Genomic DNA, 10,713 nt, shown 5'->3' with positions numbered 1-10,713 from the left:
ACGTTTAGAATGACAGTTTTATTAACGTTGATTTATCAACGTTAAACCGGCTGTTAAAAAATGTTTTGTAATCACAGAAATCGTTTGATGATATACCAATGTTGAATATTTGAGTCAAGAGACCCGCCCTCGCTAGCGCCCGATGGTCTTTTGAGTAATGGGTGTGAGGGTGGTAATAAAATGTTAAGGTTTGTAAAATAAAAAAAAATTTAAGAAAAAAATCGCTATACGCCTAAACATCGTTAAATGACACACTTTCTACTTGTTCTTCTTCGAATACATCTCCAAAATCTGGAAATCTTCGTAATTTTCATTATTAGTTGTCATTATTTAAGTTTGCTAAAAAAAATATATATTTACAAAAAATTATAAATAAAATTCAAAAAATTATAAATAAAGTCCATTTTATTGATGACTTCGTTTATATATTGCTCTAGATCTATTTCGTTGATAATCTCGTGTATCTCTTTTTCTATTTCTTTTATTTCTTCTTCTAACATTTGTTTTTTTAATTCTTTTATGTATTCATCTACGTCTATTTCGTTTGTCTCTTTTTCTTCTAGCATTTCTTCTATATATATTTTTTCATAATCTTCTTCTGTCATTTCTTCAAATTCCATCTCTTCTTCTTCATTCGTTTCTTTTGTTAACGAAAACAAATTATGAAGACAAACAGAAAATTCATTTATAACTTCTCCAGAACTAATAAAAATATGTAAAAAATATATTAAAAAAAATATATATAAAAAATGAAAAAATATAAAGAAATATTCTTACCACCGCAAGCTTTGACAAATCCTTTCATTTTTTATTATTAATATATTAGTTAGCTGAAAAAAAAAGATATATACAAAAAAATATACAAAAAAAGATTATTGTAAAATAAAGTTTTTTAACATTTCCATGGTTTCTTTTAAGTTGTTTATAAGCCCTTGATTTGTTTCTTTTGTAGAAATCAACCAATACCAAAGTGCGCCATATAAAGCTCTTATTGCATCAATTTCTAAATAGTGTTTTTGAAATAATATATTTAACACTCTGTACATTCTTTCATTTGTGTTGTGATAATCCTGTTGAATACATTCAATTTCTTGCTTTTTATAACCGAGATATTCTGCCAAAGTTTGCCGACGAGGTTTAAAACGTTCTGTTGTTTTGAGTTTGATTTGAGTACCTTTCATTTTTTAACTAAAAAATAATGTTTTTTACAAATAATTTAATACAATTAATTTAGATTGATATAAAATGAATAAATCTTTTTTACCGTTAATATCATCTTCCCATTTTGTTAAAATATAATATAAATGTTTTATTGCTTTTTTTGTCCGTATTCGATAATATAAATATTGCTAAAATTTGTTTCATTTTATCAAAGTTTCTCATGTGTTTACAGTCAATTTTTTTAATAACATTTCTTTTAAAGCTTTAATAAATCGCCAATTGTTTCCAATGGTGATGAAGTTGTTTAGCTATATTATTTATTATTTGTTTAATCATTTTTTTCTATTATATATTAAAAAAGTAAATATAAAAATTCGTGTATATAAAAAGTAGAATATAATCAAAAGAATATAAACAAAAAAAAAAAGACTATCAGAAATTTTTTTCTAAAAAAAAAAATACAAAATTTTAATCCTCTTCTGGTTCGGGATCTGGACTCTCTAAAAAATGGAGCGAGAGTATTAAAACAAGTTTTCATCTTTTTTTATAAATAAAAGTAGCAAAGTTAAACTTACGTGGGGGAATAGTCCCAGTGGGAAGGCCTCACTTCTCTATTTTGAATCACAAAATTTTGACAAAATTTTTTAAAATTTGACAATCTTTGTATTTCTATATCTATAAGAAAATAATAGTATTACAAAAAAAAAATATTTTTCATATTTTTATGTGTAAAGCATGATTAAAATTACATCTTTGGGGGTTTTATGCAAAGACTTGGTTGATAAAACATTTTTTCGATCTTTGATAATAAAAAAACGATCTGAGAGCTATCATTATAAATTTCGTATTTAATTTTACTAATAGATATATAATTCATTTTCTAACTAAGAAATAATTTAAAGTTGGTTAATTTATATATAAACCCATGTTGTTTTTGTAATAAAAAAAATATATATATAAAGTTTAAATAAAAAATGACATTTTTTTTAATCGATGCCTAAAATAAAGTATACTCCTAGATCGTTAAACACTGTAAGTATGGCACGTACAAAAACAACAGTTCCTTGAACAAAAAAAGCAGTTCAAACACAAACTGCTACAAAACAGAGTTCAACATCGACACAGACAAGCGAGTATTTACCGAGCAATTGTAAAAGAATAATATCTTGTTTACGAAGAACAAATAATAGATATAAAGATAATAAAACAAACCGCAAACTTGGAAGAGTCGGTACAAGAATCAAACGCTGGGTTCATACTGCTGAATCGTATGTCGATATCAAACATCAATTAAAAGAAGCAAAAATAAGACGAAAAAATAGAAACAAATAATATTTTTTTTTTTTTTTTCTTTCTAAAAAAACAACATAAAAACTCTTAAAAAATTTAATATGTTTTTTTTCTAAAAAACAAAACATAAAAAATAACTTACTTTTTTGTTTTCTTCGTTTTTAAAATGAATATTTTTTCTTCTTTAAGGTCTTTTTCTAATTTAAATAATCTCGAGTAAGTTTCTTCATCATCTTCGATAAGGATGATATCTTTATCGCTAAACTCTAATTCTTGTGGAACAAAGTTGTTTTCCGACATTTTGATTCTCTTTATAATTTTTGTTCGAGCCATTTGATTTTGTTAGCAAGAAACGCGCTTTTTATGTATAAAATTTAATCTCCACAGATTATTTTGAATAAAAGAGTAAGTGATGTAACTTTATGTAATGAAAAGAAAATGCTGTGTCATGTTAGTTAAATTTAGAAAGTCTTAATAACGCTTTTATGAATAAGATTAAAGAGATTAAAAATCGGAGTAAACAACTTTTTAAAAACTCTACGAAGAAAAAAACTCTGCAATAAACGTTAAAATAGCAATTTAAATAAATTCAAAACTCCATATACCATCACGTCGACGTAGCATAGTGCATTCGCATTCCGCACTATGTTTCAAACGCCATGACATTGACCCGCCGTGGGTTCAAATCTCGCTTAAGGCATATCATATCATTCTATGTTAAAACAGGGGGCGCTTATACCGCTCACTGATGTAATGTCTAGAAAGTTTAGAAAGTTCTATGTAAACACAGGGGGTGCTTACACCACTCACTGAACAGGGGGCGCTCATACCGCTCACTGATGTAATGTTTAGCAAGTTCTATGTAAACATAGGGGGTGCTAACACCACTCACTGGGTGACACCATGTTTTTTGTCTTATAAAAAAAAAGATATAAAAAAACCAAGTCAACCTTTGTTTTATAAAAGTAATTTAAGACCAAAATATACATCTAAATTACCCAAATATACAGTGGATGGGAAATATCCTTTTCATAGAGATGCTTTTTTTGAATTTTTTGATAGGACCTCATTTGATGAAAATGAGTTAACAGATCCTAATAATACGGAAATAAGATCTATAAGACGTAGAAGAGTTAAGAAAAACTTGAAAAAAACAAAGCGTCAAATTTGTAGAAAAGCACTGATGTATTTTCGAAAAACAAAAAGCAAGTATATAAATAATAAACAGAATCGAGAAATTAATCGAGTTGGATAACCGATATATTGTTTTGTTTTAACAAAAGTCAACCGTGATAAACAAAGAAACGAAGTATTTAATATTAAAAAAAAGAGAGACATAGAAGACATAGGAGACATTTGGTTAAAAGAGTTACTTTTATTCATAGAAGACACTCACCCCATCCTAGACCTCATCATCCTTTAATTGGTATAGGTCGAAAACGTATACTTAAAAAACGCGGTAAAGTATCTCGCTCTAATGAAAATGCTCATATTGATTTTATTTTTCATGAAAATAAACACGAATTTGAAATGCTGTATGAAGATTTTGTCGATGTAATCAAAGAGTCATTTAATATTTGGTTGTTGGAAAAAAAAAGTCTGATTTAAAAATATGGATTTTATAGTTTACGTAAAAGAATTTTATCCCTATCCACGTTTAGCAAAAATTTATAGTGTAATACTTAGTGGTTGTGATGAAGATTTTTGTCATTTTTGGATTTTCAAACCTAATGAATATGTTAAAGCTGCTCGTTTATATGACAAACTTAATTTTGATTTTATATATGAAAACGAACAAGAAAAACATTTTGAAATAGCGTTTGAAAAGTTTATACATTTTATTAAAATATCTTTTGAAACATGGCTTATAGAAGAAAATATAAGAAACAAAATAAAAAAAAACAATCAGAGAGTTTATAAAAGAAATACTCGTAAAACAGCTCGTGAAAGATGTGGAAAAGGATTAGCTGATTTTATTACACCTAAAAATGTAACCAACGCATTGCAAGTGGGTTCACTGTTATATGGTATAAAAAAAGCGTGGAAAGGTAAAAAAACAAAAACTGTTACCAGCGCTCCGAATCCTGTTGTTACAAAACCTGTTAACCCTTATATACCACCCGACAAAGTATTTGAAGTATATTAAAAAAAGACAATTTGTAAAAAAATATTATATAAAATCTTCTAAAGAATAAAAATATACAATTAAATGATGATTTTGTTTTTCTTCTAATTTTTTCTTCTTATAGCGTTTTATAAGGATCGACTTTTTTCCCTTGCAAATTAAACAAGGTGATTTATGAAGATAATTTTTCGCGCTTCTTTTTGTGTTCATGTTATAAACCCATACTTCTTTGTTTACGATATGTATAGTACAATCTTTTAACAACGCTTGATTTTTTTTTCTTTGAATACGATAAAAAATTGTTCCCCATAACCGTTACATGTAGTACATTTTTCTTTTACGATTTCTTCTAGCAGTGTGTGTGTGTTGACTTCTTCATGTTTGATTATATTAAACTCAGAGCTACTTGCCTTTTTATTTCTTTTTTAGTCATGACATCATCAATAGGATTATCTAAAAATTGATTTGCAGTCTGTAATCGAGTATAGTTGTTCAAGTAAATGAGATTCATTTCATTTTGCAGCATGTAATAAATACTTTTCTTGTTCATCACAGAGGGAATAGCTTTAATATCCAATATAGTCAATTTGTCCCATGTACCTTCGTAATTTGTTCTTAAGAACCCAGCATCTTTTAAAAATCTTTTAATTGCATTTTGAGCCTATATTTGTTTTTCAAAAACATCATGATCCAAAGGAATTTGTTTTATTTTCATTGACAATAGCTCTCGTTCCAGATTTTCCTGTTTTCTCATATATAATGCAAATGCATGTCTTTTTCAAACAGTTGTTTGGCAGTATCATCGAGATATTGACAGGGTTCTTTTTTAATAAATTGAAAAAATGGATAAAGATTAATTGAATTACTGGTGAAACATGAAGAGTTGTCACTTCGAAGAAGTAGTAATTTAGCAGTCTGCACAGCGAAGGTAAATAAATTTGTTCACTATATAACACATTTTCACTGCAAAATAAAAGAGCTACAAAATAAGCGGCAAACGCTCCACATAAACTGCTATCGTTCCATTGAAAAGGAAATTTGTTATATGAAAAAAACACATTTTGATTAACGTTCATTTCGCTATATTTTAAAATAAACTTAGTAAACCAATAAAATTCGTGATTTTCTGCTGTCCATTCTGTAGGGAAATGATTTGTTTGTCGTATATAAGAACTAATATCGATTTCGTTGTAGTTAATATTAATAGTGTTGATTTGTATATTGGTGTTTACTTCTTCTACTGCTTCAAACAAATGTCTATTAAATCTTAAATATTTTGGAATTTGTTGTAATACACTTTCTTCTCCTAAACCATCAAAACAAAAAAAATGAGCTTTGTCTATTTTGATCAACGCTCTCCAATGTTGTCCTGCTTCTTTTGTAGTTTCATTGTTGTAAATAATAAAAGAACCATTTTTTTTCATATTATTAATAACATGAATATGAGTCTGCGTTTGACTAAGCTCGTCAAAAGCATAAACTCCTATAAAATAATTTTTAAATTCAGAGTTTTTAAAAAAACGAGGCAAAGATTCATCGGTAGCCATTTATTCTTCTTTTTCTAAACTAAATAAACTCGCAATAAATATGGTTACAATAGCGTGTAATATATTAACAAATAAAGTTTTTTTTATCGCTGGTTCCTTCCTTTATAATTCCTTCAATGCTTCTTTTAACAGATTTCTTTTTTAAAGCTCCATCTAGTTTTTCTATCAAAGAGGAGACGGTAGGTATTATTTTTGTAGTAAACGTATCTACGAAACCGTCTGTTTGATCGCCATCTCTTTGATCGAAAGTAGGTTTTATATCTAATTCTAGCAACAAAACAGTAAGCTTGGATTTATAGTATTCGGCTATAAAGTTATTGTCGAGATGCTCCTTTTTCAAATCATCAAAGTGCTCGAGATGAATAGGGCAGAGTTGAGGATTTTCTAGCAAATTTTTAAATTGACTGTTTTTAAAACATTTTTCAATAGTGTTAGAATTTAATGTTATTCTTTTAGAATCAAGTACATTTTGTAGAAAATTATCTGTATATCAATTGATTTTTTATCTGTATACAGATAAAAAATCAGATTTTCTACAAAATTATATATAATGTTCTTCTTCTACATGATCAGACGAGGGCGAAGAATTTCCAGACTTGTTTTCATGATGTTTATATCTTTCAGATACTTCATCTAAGGCACACACAGCGCAATTATTGTGGATTTTTTTAATGATGCTATCAACGCGATTCATTTTTTTAATAAAAAAATGTAATAAAAAAATTTTTTTATGATGTTTTTATATTTTTTTATTCATTTTATTAAAAGAATACGTTTCTTTTTTTAATAAAAAAGTCTCTTTTTTTTAGTTGTGGATGTTGGATTTTGAATTTATTACCAACCGAGAAGTTCATGAATGGGGAAGAAATTGTATCAGAGAATTATGTTTGCGTTCAATTAGCGATAAGCAATTTTTTCACACGCAAGTGATTCCTTGTGAAAAGTTTGAAAGATTAGAAGAAAAAGATAAAAAAATATATTTGTACTTTCTAAATAATATTCATGGATTAGAGTACTATCCCACTTTTAAATATACAGGCGAAATAATATTTTGTAGTTCTGTTGTAGATTATTTAAAAGCGGTATTTTCAAAATATGAACACAATCTTGTCTTTTATAAAGGTAGCAATATGGAAAAAGATGTATTGCGTACGATAAAAGAGCAGAAAATATACACGTTTGATTTAAACAGATTATTATTTCCGAAAATTAGTAAACTACCTAGATATGTTAACAACGAAAGTTTATGTCTAGAACATTACAAACACAATAATACTAGAGAACATACTCATGAACATTGCCCGAAATATGAAACTCTAAAGTTTGCGTTGTATTTAGAAGATTTTGTCAATGGTTTTATAAAAGATGGTAACGTACAACAATGTACAGAGTTTAGTGTTGTTGAATACGCAAGTTTTAATTATTTTATAAAAGACAATATACAATGTGTTTACTTATTAAAAACAGACAAATGCGAATGTTTCGATAATATATTTTATATAAACAAACTTTACATCAACTTTTTGATATGGAAAAAAATAAAAAAAAAAAAAAATGTCTTGTTTATAATCCTTCTTTCGTGTTCAAATAATACTTGGTGTAATGAGTGTTTCTGTGTATAGGTTGATTCGATACTACTTTATCGTTATCGTAATTATAAACTTGATCTTCTTTTCTGTATAGAACGATTGAAAAGTTTCTTTTAAAGAAAAAAAACCATTGAGCTGTAGGAAACATTTCTATTAAACTTTTATCGTGAAAATTGCAGCGATTGAAGGCTTTATAAATGTAAACTTTATCACCTTTTGTGCGAACTTTTTTATCTATAAAGTATTCATAAATAGGAGCAGGCGTAAAAATGTTGTAATACCATTATGAAAAACTTTATCGTGATACGAAAAACAAGGTTGTTGCATGCAAGCAGGATAAACGTTTTCTAATATTTTACAATTTTTCTTCAACTCGTCGCATTCCCATCTGTTGGTCATATAAGGAAACAAAAAATAATATTTCAAAGACAGTTTAAGTTGCTTTTCCACGAAGTACATTTATTTTGATTTATTGCCTTGTAAAAAAGTTTGTAAACTATAATAAACTCATCCAACTTTTTTCTTTATTTTTCATATCAATTTTCTACTGTTGTTTTTGTTATATTTAAAAAATCCTCATTGATCGTATGACATATTTCAAACATGCTATTTATCCACAAGGGTGATTGTTCTGCAAAAGTCATATATCGAAGAGATACTTTTTCAAAGAGATGAAGAGAGTTTTCATAATCTTTAGCTATGAAAATATAATACAAATCAAGAAATTTATCTTCTTCCAAGTTTTTTCTAAGTTAAAATTTTTTAAATAGGAAAATAAAATATCCAGCCACTCTTCATAAGTGTTATTTAAGTGATGAAATTCAAACAGCAACGAATGTAATTCACTATCAGGATAAAAAAGTTGAACAGCTTTGATCAGACTTTCATCGAGTTGTTTGCTAGTCATTTTCTTTTTCAAAAATGAACTAGAATGTTTTTTTACAACTCTTTATATAGGAAAATTTATATAAAAAACAAGTTTTTATTGATAAAACAGGTTTTTTAATTCAATTAAAAAATTTTTTTTACAAGAAAAATATTTTACATAAATAATTATTCTTCGTCTTCCTCTACTTCGAGTTTTGCTTTTTTCGCCTCACTCGTTTCTTTTTCAGCTAGTGATTCGCAGGCTTTTTTTAGATTCATATTATAACTTCTATGGTTATCATTTTTATTAATGGTGTTGAGGAAAGAAGGTTCTACAGATAATAATCTATCATATTCAGTAATATGAATCTCATCATCGTCTTTTGCTAAACAAATCGTATATCCGTTAAACTCGACGTTTTTTAATATACCCGTTTTAGGATAAGCTACAGTTAGGTAAACTCTGTTTTAAGCAGCTTGCATATTATCCATCAAAGTTTCCAACACTTTTTTTGTCATTTTGTTGTGATTAAATTTAAAGACCACATTAAAAGTAATTTCACCTTTAGGAATTTTGTTATACACAAATTTTGTTATACACAAATTTTGTTAAACACAATTGTATTTTTTATACAGTATAATTTTTTTTTTTTTTATATATACATTGTTATTTAGGTGCCCCAAGAAGACTTAACGGTCTTGTCACAGAGCACCGCGGAAGTGCATTTTACCAGGAAGTTCACGCCTCCTTCCTTACCGTGACGCAAAAATATGTCCAAAGCTCGTTTAGAACCTTGATCTCTTGCTTGTAAAGCAAATGCTCTAAGCACTGCGCCACGGCCGCACGTGGTTAGAACATAATTTTTATGAAAATCTATATTTAACTATTGTTAGTTAAATTTTGTTAAAAGTTGCACTGTCATTGTATTTTTGTACGTTTATTTTGTATATTATTTTATTTTTTCGTTTATAATGCATTACATTTTAGTGATAATTTATGTAAAGATCAGATGGTCTCCTGCGATCGTCTGCGTATTGTGTAACCCAGTACTACCTCCCCAATGCCCTGCTACCTGGTAGAGTATGCTTTTTAGGCAAAAGCCAGGAGAAACAAACTTCAACTTAAAAATCCCCCGCCTTGGGGCTCTTGGTTGAGTAAAGGCTAAAGATGGTGTCTCGATAAAAATACCCATCTTGGGCAAATGTTAACTGCTTTCAGCTACTGTCTTGTAGAAGGCCTCCTAGGGAAAGACTTTAGGGATAAGCAGAATAATTCTGCTAATCAGCCTTGAACCCATTGTTCATCTGTTAGGCTGGTGTCGATGTAAACCTGCGTTACATTGTTTTCTGCCTAGAATAATAAATGCTGAATCTTCTTGACTATTCTTATAGGTTTTTGTTTGTGCCTCCTTGATAGTGGCTATGCAACTCTTTCTGTTATGAGGGTGCAGCTCTAAAACTCAGTTTAGTGGTTCTGAGGTTGGCTGTTTCCCAAATTCTATGGTAGTTCTCAGAGAAGCTGATTTCATAACCAGTTACAAAATATCAGATTATTAACAGTGCCATATTGCACATGGATGGTGTCTCTATCAATGCTTTTGGTGTGCGTTGTCGAGGCCACGTAAGGAGCCCTATGTTACAACTTAGGAATATTTAACAGGACTAAGAAAATTGCATAGCTCATTGCATAAGAGGCCGTACTCTATTTATGAACGAGTCAAGTTCTCTTTAAATTTAAATCATGTCAAAGTAACCCAAATTGTTAAACATAAAAAACATAAAATCCCCACCACCTAACTGTTTTAATACATCTTTTATTAATATTTTTGGTCTGCAAAGCAACCTTTCATCAGTTGAATCTTACCTCTTGCAAAATTCACCAGACTTGCTTGATCATAGTGAGACTAATTTAAATTCTGTTATTCCTTCTTCTGATCTCAGTGTTGATGGGTACTATCCTTTGTTTTGCAAATACCCCAACAGTCATATGGTTGGCTTGGGGTATACATACTCATCAATTTACCTATTTGTTGTGAAATCAGGTTCAAATCCTTTGACCATTCTTTTATGTGCTTCCGCTTAGCACTTATTCACTCTATCACCTTTTTTAATGTTCTTTATCGTTCTCCTTCTT

At 28.5% G+C, this 10,713-nt stretch overlaps 2 long non-coding RNA genes across 2 annotated transcripts; both read right to left on the bottom strand.

Moving 5' to 3' along the window:
- Positions 1–208: 208 nt before the first annotated feature.
- Positions 209–1,180, bottom strand: LOC136080944 (uncharacterized). Its single transcript, XR_010638750.1, has 2 exons — positions 778–1,180; positions 209–702 (listed from the first exon to the last, which is right to left on the bottom strand). It is a non-coding gene; the product is annotated as an uncharacterized LOC136080944 (long non-coding RNA).
- A 402-nt stretch (positions 1,181–1,582) lies between these two features.
- Positions 1,583–1,838, bottom strand: LOC136080943 (uncharacterized). Its single transcript, XR_010638749.1, has 2 exons — positions 1,737–1,838; positions 1,583–1,661 (listed from the first exon to the last, which is right to left on the bottom strand). It is a non-coding gene; the product is annotated as an uncharacterized LOC136080943 (long non-coding RNA).
- Positions 1,839–10,713: the final 8,875 nt, after the last annotated feature.

This window comes from Hydra vulgaris, chromosome 06 (assembly GCF_038396675.1).
Source record: "Hydra vulgaris chromosome 06, alternate assembly HydraT2T_AEP".
NCBI classification, from domain to species: Eukaryota; Metazoa; Cnidaria; class Hydrozoa; order Anthoathecata; family Hydridae; genus Hydra; species Hydra vulgaris.
This window is presented reverse-complemented; position numbering and strand designations above follow the sequence as displayed.